The sequence below is a fragment of the Ictidomys tridecemlineatus genome, chromosome 3 (assembly GCF_052094955.1).
Source record: "Ictidomys tridecemlineatus isolate mIctTri1 chromosome 3, mIctTri1.hap1, whole genome shotgun sequence".
In the NCBI taxonomy this organism is placed as follows: domain Eukaryota; kingdom Metazoa; phylum Chordata; class Mammalia; order Rodentia; family Sciuridae; genus Ictidomys; species Ictidomys tridecemlineatus.
The window spans coordinates 204,835,317-204,856,653 of NC_135479.1; the positions used below are offsets into that span (position 1 = coordinate 204,835,317).

General features: G+C 44.7%; 1 long non-coding RNA gene across 2 annotated transcripts; it reads left to right on the forward strand.

Annotated features, from left to right (window-relative positions):
- The first annotated feature begins 326 nt into the window (after nt 1–326).
- LOC144376472 (uncharacterized) lies at nt 327–19,872 on the forward strand. Of its 2 annotated transcripts, XR_013436993.1 has the most exons (5): nt 327–2,382; nt 4,129–4,359; nt 11,732–11,985; nt 12,954–13,150; nt 19,287–19,872. It is a non-coding gene; the product is annotated as an uncharacterized LOC144376472 (long non-coding RNA). The 2 variants fall into 2 exon arrangements; XR_013436994.1 differs by lacking the exon at nt 19,287–19,872 and having other exon boundaries at nt 330–2,382; nt 12,954–14,279.
- The last annotated feature ends 1,465 nt before the right edge of the window (nt 19,873–21,337 follow it).

The window sequence follows — 21,337 nt, forward strand, 5'->3', positions numbered from 1 at the left end:
TAAATCACACAGTTTTTCTATGCTAATCTCTTTAGTAGGTTCTTAATATTGAAACATCTTTATATTCTTAGAATGATCTCTTCTGTTATTTCTTCACGACACTTCTAGATATAAAATTCTGCATCTTTGTATGTATATGTGGTATATCAATATGGCATATATATATATATATAATATATATATATATGTTGTATGTATGAGTGTAGGTCAATAAATATGGTTACATATACATTATTAGTATTGTGCTGATCCTATAAAGGGAGAAAATGAGCTAGATAGACTCCCCATCTTTTCCTAGGCTCTGAGACTGTGTTTGTGTGTGTGTGTGTGTGTGTGTGTGTGTGTGTGTGTGTGTGTATTTCTTTATTTCTTTTCTAAAAACCTGGTAGAATCTACTAGAAATGCCCTCTGGACTGGCTGCCCATTTTAGAGGTAGATCTTTAAGTATCTCTTATTTTTGTTATAGTTATGATTCTGTTAAAATTTCCTACTTTTCCTCAAATGAATCTTTATATAATTAATATTTTCCCAGTAAAACAGTTTTCTTTATCGAGAAATTTTAAGCTGTTGCCATAAAGATAAACATTCTTACAGTTTTGACTCACAGCTTTGTCTTTTTTCCTCTCCTTTCTTCTTGACAGGCATGCCGTAGGTTTGCTGTACCACTGGTTCTTTCCAAGAACCAATTTAATCCCTCAATCTGTTGTCTTTTCATTTCCCATTTTTATTAATAATTACTCTCTCTCTCTCTCTTAATTCCTTTCTTCAGTTTTCTTCAGATTTATTTTGTCTCCCCCACCCCCACCCCTCTAACTTCCTGAGTTAAAAGCTTGGTCGATTCATCTATTCTCAACCTTTCTGATTTTCTACCCCCCGGCACATAAACCTGTATATTTTCTCTCTGAACGCCGTCTTCGTCTATCCCATGGGTTCTGATATGTAGGTATTGCTCTGATCGTGATTCTGTTCTAAGGTGCTTAGAATTTTTTAAAAATTTCCTTTCAAACCTAAGATTTATTTTGTAGAATGCTTAAAAACATCCAAGAGGGTAGATTTTGGTTGGTTATCGTCCTTTCATGTTTTTTTTTTCCTAATTCTATTCCATTATAGTTCATAAATATGTACTGTCAGCGTCTTACTCTTGGGAATTTGTTGTGATTTTTTTCTGTGGCTTAATACATTTAGGGAATGTCTCATGGAGTTTGAAACAATCTGTAATTCCTGTGGGGCAAAACTTGTTTTCCTATACATATTTTTTAGATTATAAACATTAATGCTATTAGGGCTTGCTGAGCCTCGTTCATTTTTATCATATTCGATCAGCCAGTTTCTGAGAAATGCGTTTAAACTCACTCGAGGTGAGGACTGGTCAGCATCTCCTAGCGTAGCCATCAGGGTTGTCCTTATAGACTGTGAGACTAAGGCTGTGAGACTAAGGGGTTGGATGCATAAGCTTTTATGACTCCTATTTGGTGGATTATAATTTTAATTATGATGTGTCTGTTCAGGGGTTTCCATTTTTAACTTATTTTGTGGGAAACAAAGATTGTGAATATCACCTGGTGGGCCTTTCCCTCTCCTTCCCATCTCTGTTTCCAGCCTTCCTGTGCCATTTTCCATAACTGTGGCTACTGGTTGGCCTTCTTTCTGGTACAGCGGAAGTCGTCATAGGATCCCCACAAATCCATGCTGTCCCTACCTAGTGATGGAAAGTGACTCCCTGTTAAGGGTTATTTCTCCAGTCCTCCTGGTGTGACCCCGTGATGATTCTCAGCAATGAAATGGGAGCAGTGGTGATAGGAATCACTAAAGACTTATTTTCTCTGCTTAGGTTGGATGATCACCCAGTTGGAGATGATTTTGCAGAGAGATAGAGGAAGCAGAGGGCAGCTTCAATTTGCTTATTTTGAGCCCCCGATGATCTAGGGGACCAGAGATGTCTGAGTCTTGGTGGAGCTGCCAGTGACTTGCCTGATGTTTGTCTTCTCCATAACTATAAGGGCCCTGCCTACCGAGTCAGCCATTGGTCTCACTAAAATTTGGCTTATAGCAGCCACTTTATTACTATTTATTGCATGAATAAATGAAGTGCTGGCTCTCTTGTCTTTCTTTACTTTCTGGTGAACCTATGAACTGATTCTTTTTCTTTCTTTCTTTTTTTTTTTTTTTTTGGTACTGGGGATGGAACCTGGGGCACTCAACCACTAAGCCACATGCCCAGCCCTATTTTGTATTTTGTTTAGAGACAGGGCCTCACTGAGTTGCTTAGTGCCTTGTCATTGCTGAGGCTGGCTTTGAACTCGTGATCCTCCTGCCTCAGCCTCCCGAGCCGTTGGGATTAAAAGCGTGTGCCATCACGCCCGGCTTCAACTGATTCTTTTGGTAAGTGAATCTCTGCTTAAACCAGGATCTGGGAGCTTTATAAAGAAAAGATATTTATTTGATTCATAGTTCTGGAAGTTCCAGAGCTCAGTGTTGGCATCAGCTTAGCTCTGGTGAAGCCCTCATGGTATATGACATCATGATGGCAGGAAGGTGTACATGAGTGGCAAATGGTACACATGGGAAAGGGATTCAGGGAAGGTGTCAGCCCCCCTTATAACACTCATTCTCATGAGAAAAAGTCCAGTCCATGAGACCTGCATTAGTCTCTTTCAGGAGTAGTGTCCTGTGAACTACCTTCTACTAGGCCCCAACTCTTAAAGGTTCTACCACCTCTCAATACCAGCACACTGGGGACCCAGCTTTTAGCACACACATCTTTGGGGGACAATCCACAGCATCAAGCCATGATATTTCTTAATAAGAACCCAAAACAATGCCTCAGGGAGTGAGGCCAGAGGAAAAGAGGAACTCTCTGTGTCTTTAAGCTGGGTGTTGGGTAATAAAAATCTAGACAAGCTGTGAATGAGAATAATAAAAAGAAGTCACATATATTAGTAATAACAAAAACCACTTGTCCGAGTGCCTGTTTTGTGTTAGGAACCAAACTAGGCCTTTTTCATATATCCTCTCCATGAATCCCCATGGCAGCTGCCACGCAGATTTTATTCTTGCTATTTTATAGATGAATCAACGGAGGCTCTGTGCAGTAAGTTGCCCAAGGACGGGGAATACGTATGTGGCAAGGTCAGAACTCAAGTCTGCATCATCATCATCACCCCAGCTTCAGTTCCTACTATCCTGTATAAAAAGAACCAGCGTTCTGGGGTTCAAGGCTCAATCGTGTGATTTTAAGAAGTCATTTAATCTCCCTGAGCCTCAGTGTCCTTGCCTGGGGAATGGGGATAAAGATGATACTGATTCTCAGTCCCTCACATGGGGCTGGGTGATCATAATGTTTTGCAAACAATCACCCACTGCAAATATTGCTTATTTTAATGGAGTACCGGGGAAACTCACCTTAGACTTTAAAATTCCAAGGCTGACTCTAAGATTTTTTGACAGGCAACCTCTCAAAATTTTCAGAGGAGAAAGGATGCTTGCATGTCTCACGAGAGCGATCTCATGCGATGTTGTCTATTTTAAGTATTCAACTTTCTCTTTGGTGTTATTTGTGGGTGGGCCAACATGCACCCAGTTTCTGTTCCTCAAATCAGCATTTTAATTTGCATTAGGTAGAAGTATTGTACAAACTTATTTTATTATTGCCAAGCTTTTTATATGCCTTTGCTGAGAGGGAACGTGGGGATGCTGGAAAAGGCCTTGATGGGAGTCTTGGGGATGGAGCCCTGGCCGTGGCACTTAGCAGCCATGAGAACTTGGTGAGCTACTTCCCCTGCCTGCTTCCCAGGTCCTCATTTCTTCAAAGCAATGTAGAGGGCTCTTTTCATAAGGACCCTCTCATTGTGAGACTTGAAAATGACGGCAAAGAGCAAGGGCCTAGGTTTGATTCCCAGCACCAAAGTACAAAGCAAACTAAAGAAGCTCACAAAGAGTCTTGGGTCATTGCGTTAAGCAAAACTGAACACCTGCTGTCAGCGTCCACACCTCAGCATCGCGGCCCGAGGTGGAATCTATATTTAGTGAGGTCTGGATGATTCTTTCCTTCTCTTTGCTTTAACACTTCTTAACCTACAATTGTTGGTTTATGATAGCCGTCCCCTCCTTTTCCTTCTACGGGTGCAGGTGAGATGCAAACATGCGTTTTGAGCTGTTGGCTGGCTGTCTCCGGGGCCTGCAGTTGACATATGGGAGGCTGAAGAAATGAGGAAGTGCATCATGGAGCTGGCGGCTCTGCGGGCAGGAGGTGTGAGTGGACACCCTAGAAAAATGGGGCCAACGGCTGGGCGAGATGGAAAGATTCGGCTCCAGGAAGAGGACTGGGAGAAGGGCCTGCTCCAGAGGTCTGTGACTCAGGTACTGAAAAGAGCAGTCAGCTGACTGGGTGTGGATGGGCTCACATTAGGGATTTTTTGGGGGAGGAGAGGGGGTACTAGGGACTGAATTCAGGGGCAATCAACCACTGAGCCACATCCGCAGTCCTTTTTTTTTTTGTATTTTATTTAGAGATAAGGTCTCACTGAGTTGCTTAGCACCTCACCATTGCTGAGGCTGGCTTTGAACTCACGGTCCTCCTGCCTCAGCTTCCCGAGTTGCTGGGATTACAGGTGTGGGCCACCATGCCCGGCTGATACCAGGTTTAAAAGAAAAGTCAGGCCTTGCCGTTCTTCTGCTCAAAACTCTTCAATGGGTTGCCCTCTCATTTAAAAACAAAAGAATCTGGAGTTCTTGCTCCACAAGGGTTCCATGGTCCAAGCTTTGCTATTTCTTCTTATTTTCTTTAACTCTTTCTTTGCACTCATGGACCAGAAACACTGATGTGCTTAGATTTTTTTTTTTTTTTCTGCCATGCCTTGGATCAATCCCAGGGGCTCCTGTCTCCTAAGTAACATCTCCAGCCTCTTGGAGTTCATAGCAGGTGCTGGGTTCTGCCTTGGAAACACCTTTCCCTTTGTTCAAGCCTCTGCTGCCATTTTGCCCTCTCAGAGGTCTTCTATGATGGGGGCCAGCCACACTCCAGGCTTTCTTCCTCCCTTGTCGGAATTATTTTCCCTGTAGTGCTTCCAGCCTCTGGACCTTCTGTTGTGAATGGAACTGTTTGAAGTCTGTCTCCTCCACGGGTGTGTGAGCTCCGTTCTGCACGGTGTGCCGTGTGCATCTTGACTGACATAGTATGGGATGAATGAGTGGGGGGGTGAAGGAACGAAGAGATGGGAGCCAAAGTGATGTCAGACGTGTTGGGACTGTAAACTCTGGGAACTGCTCCTGGCTCCTGGGATTCTCCTTGGACTCTTGTCCCCCCACATCTCAAAGTTCTACTTTTCCCCTCAGCTTTTTTTTTTTTCTCTTACCCACAATTTCACAGAGAATTTTTGGTTGGATAGATGCATTGAGAAGGAAAGGGAGGTGAGGGGCAGAGGTGCAGGACCCAAGGGAAGAGTTTTCTCCAGCAAAGACTCTGTGGAGGAGACCAGATCAATCCCTGCTGGAGAGCGCCCAGTGCCAGCAGGTTGTGCCGGGGCCTTGCTGGCCTGGTTCTGGACAACAGAGGCCAAGCAGTAGCTGCTGGGCTCTTCCCCAGTCCAGCAGTGTTAGGACTGGTGGAGGTCTGTCCCAGGGATAGGGAGACACCATGTACCAGTAGAAAGGACACATCAGACTCATGAAGTCTCAAGTAGAACCCCAGGTTTTCATTTATTTCTGAAAAACTTAGAAAGGTATGATCCTCATCCATTAGCTACAATATGTGTGGACTTCAAAAAATCAGACCATCTAGATGATCAATAATTTTTTTTTAAAGAGTGAGAGAGGAGAGAGAGAGAGAGAATTTTTAATATTTATTTATTTTTTTTAGTTCTTGGCGTACACAACATCTTTGTTGGTATGTGGTGCTGAAGATTGAACCCGGGCCGCACGCATGCCAGGCGAGTGCGCTACTGCTTGAGCCACATCCCCAGCCCATAGATGATCAATAATTATTTCAAAGTAACTCAGTGATTCATCCTATCCCTCCCTCCATGCCCCACCCCCTCTTTCTTGTGGTGATGGGGATCATGCATGCTGAGCAAATGCTCTACCATTGACCTGCACCCCCAGCCTTGGTTCATTCTTTCCTGGACACCAGGAAGCATGTCATCACCAACAGCAGCCCTATCCCTCTCTTCTCTCTCCCACTCACTGCAAATGTACACCAGCATATCCACACTGTATGTGCTAGTCACCTGTTAGTCGGTAGCTATCTGTTATTATAGCAACTGTCCGGGTATCACAGTGCTTATTATTTTCAAGTAATCCTTATTTTGCTTAATAATGGTCCCAAAGTGCAAGAGTAGTAAAGCTGGCAATTTGATTACAATATATGTTACAATTGTTCTATTTTATTTTTAGTTATTGCTATTAATCTTTTACTGTATCTAATTTATAACTAAACTTTATCATAGATGTGTATACACAAGAAAAGATACAGTATGTATAGGATTTGGTAATAGCTACAGTCTCAGGCACCTGCTGGGGATCTTAGAATGTATCTCTTGTGCATAAGTCATCTTTCCATGTGTTAGTCATCGTTCTCGATGACTACAACAAAATGCATGTGATAATTAACTTATAAAGAGAAGAGGTTTATTTTGATTCTGTTGCTCTGGGCTTGTGATGAAATAGCACATCATGGTGAGAGCATAGGGCAGAGCAAAATCAGTCTCCTCATTGCTAGGAAGCTAGAGAAAGAGGAAGGGGCCAGGGTCCCACAACCACCTTTGAGGGCCTGTTCCCATCATCTGAGGCCTTCTCATTAGTCCCTACCTCTGAAAGCTCCCACCACCTTCCAATAGCTCCACCCTGGGGACCCAGCTTACCTCTCAGAGCAGAGAGGCAGTTGGCTTCCCGTGTACCTTGCTTTCCCTCTGCTGAGGCTCCCCCAGGTCACACAGGGATGGGTCAGAATCTCAGAGTCCATGGATAGGAATGGATGCTTTCCCAAGAGACAGTCTCTGATCCACAGGAGAGGCACACCTGGGTGCTGGGGAGAGGGTGCCCAGCAGGAGGTGGGGGGGCAGAAGGTCTAGGGGCTGAGAGGGGCGGCGAAGGAGAGCAGAGTTCGCCAGCCAGGCATGGACACCCAACCACACTGGACAGCTGTGTGACACTTGACTCCTCGTGTGTGGCACGGTGGCTGGAGGGGAGACTTGTCCCTGACCCGGGTTAAGCTGAACATTCCCTCTGAGCTAAGGTGACAGCCACAGCCATGGTGGCCCTCAAATGTGAAGCTGCCATTTTCCCTTTCCCTGAGAACCCTGCCCATTGCTGCCTCTTCAGCCGGGAGGTCCCAGCTGTACCATCACCTGTGCTGGTGATGGCTGCTCCGTGGAAACGTTCCCTGGTTACAGACTAGGACTGACGGATGTTTTGGTCATTCCTGGTGTTTGGGGGCATGGGAACACTGCTGCAGAGCACCTGCTGCCGCAGCTCTCCTTGTGCCTGTGGGTGGGAGGGTGTTATGGACTGAATATGTTCCCTCACCCACCCGCTCCATCCCACTCTGCCAAATTCTAATCCCCAACGTGATGGTATTAGGAAGTAGTGGCCTTTTGGAGGTTACAGGTCCTAAAAGTGGAAACCCCATGGATGAGATTTGCACCCTTATAAAAGGGACCCCACAGAGCTCTCTCATCCTTCTTTCTCTTTCCACCACGAGGGCCTATTGTGAGTGGTTGGCTGTGACTTGGAAGAGTCATCACTAGAACTAGAACGTACTGGCACCCTGATCTTGGACTTCCGGCCTCTGGAACTGTGAGGAACAAGTTTCTATTGTTTCATGGCCAGCCTTTGGGACTTTGTTATAGTGGCTTGAGCTGGCTGGGGACAGAGCTTCCTGGAGTGACAGCTCTGGGTTCTCATGTGTGCTCTGCTGTTGTCTACAAATCAAAGACTTCCTCTAAAGGCATCCAAGATAGACCTTGTCAGAACCTCCACCTCTGCACTTGGATTCCCACGGATTTACAAGGGCTGTTCACGAACGCATTTCTTTTCCTCACTAAAGGGGGGCATTATAGCAATTCCTGAAATCAGTTCCTGCTGTGGGTCCACGTTTCTCAGAGCGGTTGGTACTCCATGAGGAAGAAGATCTGATATCCTCAGCCCTTGGTCAAAAAGACCTGAGGGCCGATGAGGATGAGGCCATGTCCTTGGTGCGGGGGGCTGGCCAGGTCTGCAGGGGGAGATGTGGCCTCTCAGGAAACCTGTCTGCCCTTTCTGCCCTTCTCCCCGGGGGCCGTCTTGTTGACTTGTGTAGGAGATAAAGGAAGCCAACGGTTTGGGGAAAGTCCTGCTGATACAAAACAAACCGTTTCAAACTTAGTTTCAAGCTGTCAGCAGGAAGCACCATACCGGCTGGTTGTGTTGAGTCCTGCCTCCAGCCTGATGTGAAGAACAGGTTTGTCACCTGTTCTTGCTCATAAGCAGCTCAACATTTATGTCTAGTTTTATAGGTGCCAAGGGCCCGTTTCCGTTCATTACCTGCTGTGCCACACAACAATTCTACCAGGGCAGATAATGACGCCCAATTTACAGACAAGGGGAATTGGGTTTGAAAGTGCATGGTACCTTTCCCAGAGCTAGCTCCTTTCCACCGAATCAAGGGAACATGTTGCAATTCCCAAGTCATTGACTCTTAGGTGCCTTCTAAGCACTGTGAGCGGGGTTGGTGAAAACCAACTCATGACCATAAGGGTTCTTTCCCCCCAGAAGCATGCTCCCTGCTAGATCTAGGGGCCTCTCTAGGAAGGTCCCTGGTGGTGGCCTCTGCTCTGGTTTCCATGTTAACCTGGCAAGGGACTTCTCCCCTCGGCTATGGCCAAGCAGATTCAAGGTGAAAGATATGAAGAAAGGGGATGTTCATAGAGACGGTGGGGGTGGGGGCAACAAGTTAACCCAATCATTTCAGAAACAGCTTGTGAGCATCTAGGACAGCTGGAGCGCACTGCCACCTGGAAGCCCCTGTGCAGGTACCAGGCCACACACATAACTCCCTTGGAGGCTTCTTTTCTTTTCTTTTCATTCCTTTTTTTTTTTTTTGTGGTGCTGAGGATTGAACCCAGGGCCTTGTGCATATGAGGCAAGCACTCTACCAACTGAGCTATGTCCCCAACGAACTCTTTTCTTTCTTTTCCTTTCCTTTCCTTTCCTTTCCTTTCCTTTCCTTTCCTTTCCTTTCCTTTCCTTTCCTTTCCTTTCCTTTCCTTTCCTTTCCTTTCCTTTCCTTTCCTTCCTTCCTTCCTTCCTTCCTTCCTTCCTTCCTTCCTTTCTTTCTTTCTTTCTTTCTTTCTTTCTTTCTTTTTTCTTTTTTTTTTTGTTACCTGGAATTGAACCCAAGGGTGCTTAACCACTGAGACATCCCCAGCCTTCCTTTATTTAAGAATATTTCGTTTAGAGACAGGGTCTCACTAAGTTGCTTAGGGCCTCGCTGAGTTGCTGAGGCTGGCTTTGAACTTGCGATTCTCCTGCCTCAGCCTCCTGAGCTGCTGGGATTACAGGCATGAGCCACTGATACTGCACCTGGCTCTTTTCTTTCTTTCTTTCTTTCTTTCTTTCTTTCTTTCTTTCTTTCTTTCTTTCTTTCTTTCTTTCTTTCTTTCTTTCTTTCTTTCTTGAACTCAGGGTTTTTTTTTTTTTTTTTTTTTTTAGTTTTTGGCACCAGGGATTGGACCAGGGCACTGGACCACTGAGCCACATCCCCAGTCCTTTTTGGTTAGCAAGTGGATGAAGAAGTGTGGGATGTGATAGCAGTGCAGAATGCAGGGCTGAGGAGCAGTGAAGATGAATGAACCGGGGTCAACACCTCACTATAGGTATCTTCAGCACCTGAAGTTCAACAAAAAGAGAAAGTCTCAGAGAAACAAGCACAGTGGGACTCCATTCATATAATGCTCAGAAATCCACAAACTAAGAGTACCTCCAGGGAGCCTACGAATGGAGTGAAACTACTGAAATAAAGGAGGGAGGGCTAAATGCCCAAACAGAAGGAGTGGTCCCCTTGGACAGGGAGGGAGGGCCAGAGGCCAGGGAGGGATCTGCAAGGGCTTCTGCTGCTTGGGTGATGTTTGATTTCTTGAACTTAGGATTAGTTCTGTTATTATTCTTTAACTTTTGCATCTAACAGCGCGCGCCCGCGCGCGCACACACACACACACACACACACACACACACAAAGTGCCTATATATGTAGTGTGTAGGAATATCTATATATGCAGACATATGTATATACATTTGTTCTTGATTTTGTATGAATTAATTAATAATGGAAAAATACACAAATTAAACCACTTCTGTGAGACTCGACCCTTTCCCAGGGCACCACACTTTCCTGCCTAACTTAAAGGCCCTTCGCATTCTGTCCCCTCCAGACTCCTAACATCAGCCACGCTAACCTTGCATTGTGTCAGGGACTGTCCTTACGTTATCCCACCATATTTAATTCTCATAACAACTCTGCAAGACAGGAACTAACTACCATCATTCGTATTTTAAGTGTGCGGACACTGAGGCCCAGAGAGGTGAACTGAACAGGTCAAATTTGCGCGGCTGCTAGGGGCAGAGTCGGCGTCTGCACCTGTCTGGTCTGATGGGAGAGTGTGAATGCTGGACGGGTGGTGCTCTGGCTTTCCCTCTGTCTGCTGGTGCCTTTCCTCTCACCACTTCATGACCTTCCCGCCAGGCCTTCCCGTGTGTGCTTCTCGGATGGGAACGGTCTTTCCAGGTATGGACTACAGAGTATTGCGACCACGAACTTCTACTTAAACAAGGGTCAAATAAGTGGGCCAACTCTGAAGAGTAACACTCTCAGAGCATCACCATCCTCTTCCCCAATCCTACAGCCTTTCTAGTTGTGTCAAGCAACCTGGCTCTGATTTATATATGCCCAGTTTGGTTTAAGGATTTCTCTGGGAAGTGGGAAGGAAAGTTTTGTGAGCTGATCTTTATTCCTCAATGAGATGTTAAATTCCTTGTGGGCAGGGACTAAATCCTGGGCTCCTTATGCCTCCTTTCATCCCCAGGTGTGAACTATGGTCCTTGGTAAGTTCCTAAAACAGGGAGAAAGGAGCGGGTAATTTGAGAGCTCTGAGACTCCAAAAGGATTGGCACAGGAACTTGGGCCTTCAAAGCCTTGTGTTCGAGGGTCTCTGGGCACATCCAACAGGTGCTGTTTCTCACCCATGGGAAGGGCAGAGGTTTAGAACTTCTGCCTGGAGCAGGGGAGAAAGACCTTTAGTGACTTGGGGTTCAACCTCCCCACCCCCAAACCCTCCAACAGGCTGTGTTGACTATGACCAAAATGCATCACCACCCCAGCAGGTGAATTTAACTTCAGCCTCTGTGGATTGAGAGAACTTGCCTGTCTACTGCCTTGTCTGCCTCTGAGAACGCACTGTGCTCTTGTCTAAGGAGCTCAGGAGAAGATGACATTGTGCACATGTGTGTGGAAAACGATTTTGATCCCTCTCTTGGGTTGTTAAAGTGAAGGGAGCATCTTCCTTGTTCAATCTCATTCCTTTATACCCTCTAAGATTTCCCCATTTATACCAAATTAATGCCATATAACTATAAGCCATTAATATAATCCCAAATGTAATTCATCTCTCTATTCTTCCTCCTGCGTTAATGCTCTATTGCTGCTATAACAAATTATCACAAATGCCATGGTTTAAACCAGCCCCCACTCATTATCTGACAGCCTTGGAGGTCGGAAGTCTGATGTGGGCCTCGCGGAGCTGAACTCCGTCTGTGAGGAAGATGCAGAACAGATTCTTCCCTCTCTCCGGCCTCTGGAGACCTCAGCTCCTGCTCCTTTCTCCACCTTCAACATCCTGACTGCCATGTCTCTTAAGGACACATTGGGTTCAATTGGGCTCATCTGGATAGTCCAGGATCACCTCCCTACCCCAACATCCTTGATTGTTAACCCCTTCTGCGAAGTCTCTTTGCCAGGTAAGGGAACATATCCAAGGTTCTGAGGGTAAGGGCATTAGCGTCCTTGGGAGCTGAGTCTGTCTGCCACATTCTGCTAATTTTTAGGAAGAGTTTGAGGAATGAGGTAGGGAAGTGATTGTGTGACCAGGAAACACAATCTGCCTCTGTATGCAGAGTCAGCTGTGTCCCCCAAACTCACCATGTTTCCCTGAAAGTCCTAAGTCGAGAAAAGCTGCAGGGAAGTGTGAAAGGAAGGGGGATTTGGGGGAAGCTGTAGTCACCCCCTCTTGAAGTGTTCCGATGGGTAGTGGATTGTCATTCCAGAGGACATGTTGGCTGGTATGTGGAACATATTTGTACTCCTTAACATGAATCTTGTTCTTCTCAGTAACTGTCAGAGAGTGGGGCAGACTGGAAGTGTCTGGGACCTAGAACCAGACCAATGGCCAGGATGAGGCAGGTCCCTGGCAAATGCTAAGGAAGGGTCTAAGGGTGGGCACATCCAGTGGGCATGCAAAGAATGGCTACTGGAAACCAGGGGCAGATGTCTATGTGCCCAAAGGATGGGTAGTCCAGCAGCAGTCTCAGGGAAGCCTGTGGAACAGGACTGTGATCCTTAGGAAAGGCGGGTGTTGTAATTTGAATCTTAAATATCCTCCAAAGACCTATGTGTTAATGGTTTGTTCCCTGGGGTGGCGGCTTTGAGTTTGTTTCCCAGGGGAGGTGGCTTTGAGAGGTGGCAGATACTTTAGGAGGTGGTTCCTATTGAGAGATTTTAGGTCATGGGAGTGTGCCCTCTGAGGAGTTGCAGGACCCCAGTCTCTTCTTCTTTGTTTTATACCTCAATCGTGAGGTAAGGAGATTTGCTCCACCATGTTTTCCTGCCATGATGATCCTTGCCACGGGCCCAAAAAGCAATGGGGCCAACTTATCATGGATTAAAACCTCTGAAACTGTGAGCTAAAATAAACCTTCTCTCTTTATAGGTTGATTGTCTCAGGTATTTTGTTATAGTAACAGACAATGAACTAACACAAGTGCAGTAAAACTAAGACAGAACCAAGACTTTGAAGAATACTGATGCAAGACCCAAGATTGAGACAAGGACAGGCTCAGAGAACATTGCAGAAGCCCATTCATCAAGCTGGGATATAGGGGCGGATCATGGCAGTGCCCCTCAATGGTGGGTCTTTGTCACTGTAGAGAAAGTACAAGCCTGTACGGTGTTTGCACTCAATTCTGCATGGAATGGGGCTTCCTTAAATACTTCAGGGTGTTTGCCATCCCTGGTTCCTACCTCATAGATGCCAGGAACCACCCTAAGCCGATTACCAACCACAGATGCTCTCAGACAGTTTTAAAAGTCCCCTAATGGGCTCATAATGCTCCTGAGCCTAGGTGGTAAGCCAGCCAGGCCTAGGAGTGCGGAAAGAGGCATTAGTGTTGTTGGGAAATGGATTTTTTTCGAGGCTTCTGTGTGCAGTTCCTCTATTCTCCCAGCCGTCTCCCTCTTCCTTCCTTCTTCTCAACACTGTCCTGTTTTCTTTTCCACGACATCAGCACCAGCTGAGAACCTGCTGGTTTCTGTGGGTGGTTGCGAGAGGACCCCAGATGACTTTCCTTCCTCCTGCCCCTCCCTCCCCCCAGCGGGGCTCTGCCTGCCTCCCGGATCATCCTCAAGGCTCAGGGCTCAAAATCTCTGCTACTGTCCAGTTGATGAGTCCTCTGGGGTCCTCCCACCGAAGGCCAGGTTTGGCTGGTGCTCGGGCCTTCAGCCAACCTTGCCAGGCCCCCTCCAGCTCTAGTTCCAACCCTGGAGTCTGTGAGGCTCTTGGTTTTAATGTGTCCCTTCTACCTGGCACACTTTTTGTCACTGCTTTCTGCAATCTCTGCGTCACCGAGGTTCTCCCTATGTTATGGTTTAGATATGAGATGTCCCCCCACCCCAAAAGCTCATGTGTGAGACAATGCAAGGAAGTTTAGAGGTGAAGTGATTGGGTTACGAGAGCCCAGACCTAATCAGTGCATTAATCCACAGACAGAGATGGACTGGGTGGTGACTGTAGGCAGGTGGGGTGTGGCTGGAGGAAGTGGGTCATGGGGCTCATGCCTTTGGAACATATATTTTGTCTGTGGTGAGAGGAGTCTCTGTCTCTCTCCTTCCTGGTGTCGCGTCCTGAGCTGCTTTCCTCCACCACCCCCTTCCATCATGGTATTTACCTCACCTCTGGCACCCAGTGATGGAGCTGGCCATCTATAGATTGAGACCTCTGAAACCGTGAGCCCCCAAATAAACTTTTCCTTCTCTAAAATTGTTCTTGTCAGGTTTTGTGGTCACAGTAGCAAAAAGGCTGACTAAAACAACCTAAATCCTTCCTTTTGGGTATCTAGATCCTTTCAGGCCCGGTTTAAGTGCCACTCTACCCAGACATCAGGAAAGCATACCAGCTAAATACTGATTCAATACTTTTATTTTGTTCAGTGGAAAAATCTGAGTTAATGAATGGACAAACCACTCTGAACAGCAGAGGGCTCTTATGTACGTAGCACCCGACTTTGCCTGCATTAGAGCATTACCACAGGTGTGCAAACCACATGTCACCATCCCTGTGCCTTGATAGGTATGAATTTTGACAGGTCTAGTTGCTGTGCTAATGGACACAATTTCCTGGTGCTGTTAAAAGGAGCAAAATGAGACAGAGAGTCTGGGAAAGTGTCGTAGCAACTCTAAAGGGAGATACAAATGGAAAATATTATCATTAATCAGTAAACCCGCAGGAGCAGTAACTAACTGCCCCTTGAGATTGCTGTAAGATGAATGCACGGAGGCTCACAGAGGTGCCACCAGCTGTGAAGTGCCACCAGCTGTGAAGAGTCACCAGCTGTGAAGTGCCGTGCAAGTGCTTGTTGTTTGCTACCAACTTGCAGGGAGCACTGTTCCTCCAGCCTGTCCTCTCTCTAGAATTTCAGACCTGCATCTCCAATGCTAGGCGTGAAGCCCCTCCCTAAGGTTCAATAGGCACCTCAAAATTAATGGGGCTCACACAGAACTCTTGATCCAGTGTCCACTCAACAACCCAGGCCCCAGATCAAATCCAGGATTCTGTTCTTTTCCCCATTTTGCTAATTGAAAGCAAGACCTGCCCACTCCCCTTCCAAGGCTCATCCTGACCCTGTCCTCCTTGCTCTGTCTTCTCAGCTTCTAACCTGACAGAAGCCGCCGTGATTGCCAGGCTGACCCCTGCCAGGAGACCCCTCGTGGTCCTGTCTTCCTCCTTCAACCCATTTCTCAGATAGCCAGAGTGCTCTTATAAAAGGAATCAAATGGTGACACTCCCTTGTTCTGTGCCCTCTGGGGTGTGTCCATTACACAAAATAAAAATCCAGATCCTTGCCCTGGCTTTGAAGGAGCCACCTTGTCAGGTCCCTTCTGACCTCCATGGACTGACTCCCCCCTACCACTCTCCCTCCTGTACTCCCACCCTTTCTGTCCACATTGTGGACACTACACATGTCGGTTCCTCATCTTTCCATGGCTGGCTTCCTTGATGCAGCCAATTCTCAGCCTAGATGTCACCTCAGAAAGGCCCTCGCTGATCTCCCAATCTAAACTCACCCTACCTGAACTATCTATGAAATAATCGTCACCAACCACACCATGCAATAAACCACTGACGTTCAAATCCCATCTTGTGATACAGCTCCATTAGTAGGATCACCAAGGTGGCGCACCATTACCTCTTTGGCATTAAACGATATAGGAAAAGAATAAAGAAAAGGTTTTTAAACATAAGCAAAAAGCACAAATTGTAATAGGGATATCATAATTAAGGATATCAACCTTAATGTTGCCCTTCCACTCAACATTGATGACTCCACTTGGAGATTTTAGAATCTGGGGGAAAATCCACACTAGATATGACTTGGATGAATTATCCATGGAAACCAAGAAACTGATCATGAATTACCAATGTTGAATTAGAATTCTTGCTGTAGGGATGCCCCTGACACATTTCATATGTTCATTTCCATAGTTATTTATCTCCAAACATTTGCTTAGCATCTCCTCTGACAAACGCAGAGGAAATCATGATAGATAAAACCAATCCCCACTCCTTTCCCCGCATCCTCTCCACTCACCCCCTCTCTTATGTTAAATATAATCCATGAATAAATAAAACTTTCCAAGCTTCTTCCTAAATGCCTGTCTTGTTTATTTGGGAGGAAATTGCAATTACTGGGTAGTTGAACTGTCATGATCGTGACTTCAAATTAATGGGGCTCAAACAGAACTCTTGAGTTCTGTTTAACCAATGCATGGTCTTTGGGAAGATCCATCTCAGCCTTTTAAGGAGAGAATCCACTGTCCCTGTGGAAAAATCACCCAAGTCCTTACATGCCTTTTGAAGTCTTCTGGAAAATTAACAGGGCAAATAAGACAGCTTGGGAACCTCCTGCCTTCAGACATCCTCCTCCTGACTCAAACGCATCTACCTTATGTCAGAGACCAGCCTCCAAACACAGAAACTCCCTCCCCAGCCTTGCTTCCCTCTCCCTGCCCATCGCTAGTGAGAACTAGTAAATCTAGGGAATAATGTCTGATGAAGGTAATTTATACACATGTATGAATGTTGGATAATCTTAAATCCCCTCAGTTGTACTTTTCCTTTGAGAAAGAACATTAATGAACTCTATTTAGGAACAAATTATTAGGAGAATTCATTTAATTCATATTTTAGAGCAGGATGGTGGGAACCTCTTTGTTTCCTTCAGCTTACTAGCTTGTTACCACAGGCAAGTGCTAAATTTCTCTGTGCTCAGGTTCTTGTGTGTAAAAATAGCCATCAAAAAATACCTACCCCATAAATCTGTGTCAGCTCATTATCATCACTACCATCACCACTACCACCACCATCATCACCATCATCATCACCACTACCACCACCACTATCATTATCATCACTATCATCATCACTACCACCACCATCACCATCATCACCACCACCACTACCATCACCATCATCACCACCACCACCACCATCACCATCATCACCACCACCACCACCATCATCACCATCACCACCATCATAACTACAACCATCATCACTATCACTACCATTATCATCACTATCATCACCACCACCATTACCTGTTACTACCACCATCACTATCACCTTCATCATCACCATTATTACCACCACCAACATCATCATCACCACCACCAGCAGTAGCCACATCATTTCCCCACCTTTCTTCAGAAGGTCTTAGAGCTAGTATTGGATTCTAATAGCATTGATTTTAATTTTAGGTAAGTTTGCAGTTTACTAATGTCTCCACCAGGGGGCAGGCCATGGAAAAGAAACATTGCCAAAGTTAAAGTTAAAGGCAAGAATTTACCCAATTCTTAAAATTTTGAGCTTTATATATGTAAATTCTTCCATACTGCTCCTGACAGAAACCAGCCTTTATGTATCTGCTAGATGGTTGATTTTTGCTTTATTTCTCTGTCAGTGAGTTTCTCTTGTTCAGTGAAATGCACATGATTTTGAATATTTGAATCCAGTATTTCCCCCTTTGTTCTACATTCTAAAATATTTCGCAAACGGTGGGGAAATGAAACTTGATATGAGTCAATTGCATTTTTTTTTTCCTGGCTGAAAGCGATTTTGATTTTAGGCTTCAGACATAGGTGAAAGACGTGCAGAACAAGATTGCTGACTCTGCAAACACCCAGCATGCAGGACATCCTTTCCTCCTCTCCTGCTCACCGATCGAGGTGAGCCATTGGGGATAGAGAGAGCGATTGTCCTTCCTAAGACAAAGGCAGAGAGAGAACCTTCCCAACAGGGCCCTTCAGTGAGCTTCTGGCAATCAATGGCATTTGAGATAAAACCAATTTGGTGGAATAGAGAGGGCTGGAGAGAATCTCAGGTGCAGGCATAGTTGGAATGGAAGAGTAGCGTCTCATGTTCCACAGCACCGGGCCGTGAACTGTGGTTGACAGCAATTAATTGAATGCTTTAAAATTGCTAATAGAGGTGATTTTGAATCCTCCCAAAACAGAGAAATGTTTTCTTGAGGTGAGAGGTATACCATCTACTCTTGTCTAATCACTACACATTATACACACAGATGGAAATGTCACACTGGACCCCAAAGGTATGTACAATTACCATGTGTCAATTAAACATAAATATATTAAATGTGAATTCAGGTGGAGTTTAATATATTCAACATCAATGAAGATGTTCTTCGTTCTTCTTCCATCGATCTGCATTCACAGTAGAGTGGACAGGGCATCCCACTGTAAGGATAAATGTGCAGTGATGCCTCATGGGAACAATTCTATCTCCAGAGTGTTTAGAAACCTAAATGGGGTACTTTTGGTAAGCACAGTGTTGGGGCCGTGCCTGGCACTTACTAGGTCAAACCCCAGATTGCTAGCCATCCTGCAACGTGTGGGGTTTTCCTTCATGATGAGGAGTTGTCTCCTAGCCTGCATTATTTTTGAATGTTTGGTTGGTCATTCATGTAGATGAAAAACCTAATGATAATAATCTCATGCCAGACCTGAACTCCATTTTCTATCTAACAAATTATTATTTTATTAATTTAAATTTATTTTTATTCACTGTATAAAACATTAAAGTCATACATATTTATGGGATATCATGTGACGTTTCCATCTGCTTGTTACATTATGTAACATTGAAATCAGGTTTAATGCAAATTGTACTGGTACCCTTTTAATATTCCAGGTGTATAACTACCAGATAAATTGAAACAACGTTGTGTTCACGTTTCTGAAAACTGCCTCATCAAAGACAACTCTGTTATGGGATTTGAGTTGCTGGTTGGCATGCACTGGTCGCTGTCCAGTTCACAGGGAGTTGACAGGTTAAGGCAGGCATGTGACTTCTTATGGATGTCTCCATTTAGTCAGGCATGAGCACTTACACATATGTGTGGCCATCAGGATGGTAAAATAGGTGGTTCAAGTATTTTATCTTTAAAGAGGGTTCACTGATATAGACAAAGGGTTGCTTTTCTTATTTCTGTTGAGGTGGGCACTGGAGGCACTGTGTGCTGGTTTGGTGTGAAAAGCTGAGCTGGGTGGGATGAGTATGTGTAAATCTGTGTCTTTAGTTTTTTGTCATTATTATTTCTGTTGTGGTTGATAATTTTATTTTATTTTATTTTTTTAGTGCAAGAGATTGAACCCGGGGTTTTGCTCTGCCGCAAGTAGATCTCCAGCCTGTTGTTTTTCTGATAATTGTAATTGACACAGGCTAATCCTTCCACTCTTCCACTCTCTCTAGGTCCACACATTGCCAAAAGCATAGATTTGGGGGAGACATGTCACCTGGAAAAGGCAGCACTATGGTTCAGAAATGAGGTAAGAGTCACCAATTGACACCCATGAATTCAAATCATGGATGAGTCTTCATTTCTATCCTTGCTCACAAAGGATTTTAATTTTTTAAATCAATCTTAATTGTATGACCTCTAAAATAGACTTAGAAATGATATCCTGTGACTACATCTTCTTCCTTTGTCAATATTGGTTAATTCAACAAATACTTATTAGCTTCTATTTTATGCCAGAGGTTTGGGGTGCTGAGGATACATTGAAGAACTTAGATCCTGTTTGAGAGAGTGTTATTTTTTTTTGCATTTTTTATTGTTGGTTGTTCAAAACATTACATAGTTCTTGATATATCATATTTCACATATTGATTCAAGTGGGTTATGAACTCCCATTTTACCCCGTATACAGCTTGCAGAATCACATCAGTTACACTTCCATTGATTTACATATTGACATACTCATGTCTGTTGTATTCTGCTGCCTTTCCTATCCTATACTATCCCCCCTCCCCTCCCCTCCCCTCCCCTCTTCTCTCTCTACCCTCTCTACTATAATTCATTCCTCCTCCTTGTATTATTTATCCCTTTCCCCTCACTTCCTCTTGTATGTAATTTTGTATACCCCTGAGGGTCTCCTTCCATTTCCATGCAATTTCCCTTCTCTCTCCCTTTCCCTCCCACCTCTCATCCTTGTTTAATGTTGGTCTTCTTCTCGTGCTCTTCTTCCCTAGTCTGTTCTTAGTTACTCTCCTTATATCAAAGAAGACATTTGGCATTTGTTTTTTAGGGCTTGGCTAGCTTCAATTAGCATAATCTGCTCTAATGCCATCCATTTCCCTCCAAATTCTATGATTTTGTCATTTTTTAATGCAGAGTAATACTCCATTGTGTATAAATGCCACATTTTTTTTTATCCATTCATCTATTGAAGGGCACCTAGGTTGCTTCCACAGTCTTTCTATTGTGAATTGTGCTGCTATGAACATTGATGTAGCCATGTACCTGTAGCATGCTCTTTTTAGGTCTTTAGGGAACAGACCGAGAAGGGGAATAGCTGGGTCAAATGGTGGTTCCATTCCCAGCTTTCCAAGAAATCTCCATACTGCTTTCCAAATTGGCTGCACCAATTTGCAGTCCCACCAACAATGTACAAGAGTGCCCTTTTCCCCGCATCCTCTCCAGCACTTATTGTTGTTTGACTTCCTAATGGCTGCCAATCTTACTGGAGTGAGATGGTATCTTAGGGTGGTTTTGATTTGCATTTCTCTGACTGCTAGAGATGGTGAGCATTTTTCCATGTACTTGTTGATTGATTGTATGTCCTCCTCTGAGAAGTGTCTGTTCAGGTCCTTGGCCCATTTGTTGATTGGGTTATTTGTTATCTTATTGTCTAATTTTTTGAGTTCTTTGTATACTCTGGATATTAGGGCTCTATCTGAAGTGTGAGGAGTAAAGATTTGTTCCCATGATGTAGGCTCCCTATTTACCTCTCTTATTGTTTCTTTTGCTGGGAAAAAACTTTTTAGTTTGAGTAAGTCCCATTTGTTGATTCTAGATATTAACTCTTGTGCTATGGGTGTCCTATTGAGGAATTTGGAGCCCGACCCCACAGTATGTAGGTCGTAGCCAACTTTTTCTTCTATCAGATGCCGTGTCTCTGATTTGATATCAAGCTCCTTGATCCATTTTGAGTTAACTTTTGTGCATGGCGAGAGAAAGGGATTCAGTTTCATTTTGTTGCATATGGATTTCCAGTTTTTCCAGCACCATTTGTTGAAGATGCTATCCTTCCTCCATTGCATGCTTTTAGCCCCTTTATCAAATATAAGAAAGTTGTAGTTTTGTGGGTTGGTTTCTGTGTCCTCTATTCTGTACCATTGGTCCACCCGCCTGTTTTGGTACCAGTACCATGCTGTTTTTGTTACTATTGCTCTGTAGTATAGTTTGAAATCTGGTATTGCTATACCACCTGATTCACACTTCCTGCTTAGTATTGTTTTTG